Source organism: Neomonachus schauinslandi, chromosome 12 (genome assembly GCF_002201575.2).
Source record: "Neomonachus schauinslandi chromosome 12, ASM220157v2, whole genome shotgun sequence".
Taxonomy (NCBI): domain Eukaryota; kingdom Metazoa; phylum Chordata; class Mammalia; order Carnivora; family Phocidae; genus Neomonachus; species Neomonachus schauinslandi.
The window spans coordinates 39286254-39287798 of NC_058414.1; positions in this window are offsets into that span (position 1 = coordinate 39286254).

Below are 1545 nucleotides of genomic sequence, written 5' to 3' on the forward strand. Positions count from 1 at the left end.
CTTGCGAGAGTCTTCCTTGGTGCGTTCCTAAATCGGACTGGCTCCTGGGCTCCACAGCTCCGTTCTGTGTCTCAGCCAATCATGCCCCTCCAACCCCAAGGTCGCAGCCTTCGGGCCCCGCGGGCAATAGCTGTACGAACCGCATCCCGCCCCTCCCCCTCCTTCCCTCCCCCATCAGCTGGAGGCAAAGGCCTAGCAAAGCAACCCTGAAGGGTTTCAGGGGCCAGTTATTCCGGAAACTTTCTCCCAAGTGGAGGAAAATGTCGACGGGGCTATGCAGTCGAGAGATGCAGACTACACCTGCCTGCCGTTGCAAATGCCCGCCTACCTGTGATACTAAAGGAGCGTTGTGCCGAGCTCCGTTTGCTCTCTCGATGCCCCACAACTTAAAATCATTGGTACATGTAAAGATCTTAAATTCGCCTAGGACTAGCTTGAGTAACAATTTCCAAACAGATTTTAGCTTGGAATCTCCCGCTGGCTCCCTCCACAGCTTACAGAAACCTGGTCTTTTTCGCAGTCTCCAGTCACAAGCTGCACCAAATACATCAATAGCACAGAAAGCAAAAAAGACATACCGAGTTCTTAAGGATCCCAGTCTCACCCGAATCCTTTTACTCACCAGAACGACAACGCTTTTACTGTTAAAGGGGGATAAAAGGTCAGAATTGAAAAATCTATAAAGCAAAGTTGCAGTCTATAATAAATCACAACAGCAACACATATAGCTTGGAAAGTGTGAGAAGAGAAATATGAACTGTGCCTTGAAGTATGGAAGAAATAAAAACTTACCACCAGTGAATATCTCTTAAGCAATGATCAGGGTCTAGAAATCTATACTGAACAGAAGCAGAGGAGAATATTTGTCTGAGTCTCAGGGCAGAAGCTCTTTCTCTATATTCTTGGTTGAGTGAGCACATCCAGGTGTGAAATTGTTTGCACACCCCAGCACCTCTTATATTGCCAGCAAAATTAGCTGTTATTACTGTCACTGTTTAGTGATGGTTAGCGTGATACAAAAAAAAAAAAAAAACTGCTGTAATCAAGACCTGGCGCATCTTTGCAAATTACAGATAATTGTAAACGTCCAGATTATGATAATAGCATCCTAATCCAGCCTGCAATATAATTATTACAGAGTGTTACATCTGAAACTGTCCAGTAGGGCTAATTCAGCCATTATTTAGACCCTATTTTTGCACTGCAAATGGGTTGCTGAGTTGAAAATGTACGATTGTAATTTCACAGGGCACTCAATGAGTAATGGTATAGGAAGAGGAAAATACAAAAGTGAAATGTGAACAGTAGCGATCAAATCAAACCCTGAAGAACAAAAGACTGTTTGATTCATATGGAAAAAGAAGAGCGGGAATTAAGAAAATAGCAAATCAGTGGTCTGAAGCATTAAGTGTACAAATCTCCAATATGTGTAGGGCTGATGTGTTTGCAAGGGCTGCTGCATGTGCTTCTGCCTGGAGTCTGAAATAATTTTTCTCTTTTTCTTTCTTTCTTTCTTTCTTTCTTTCTTTCTTTCTTTCTTTCTTT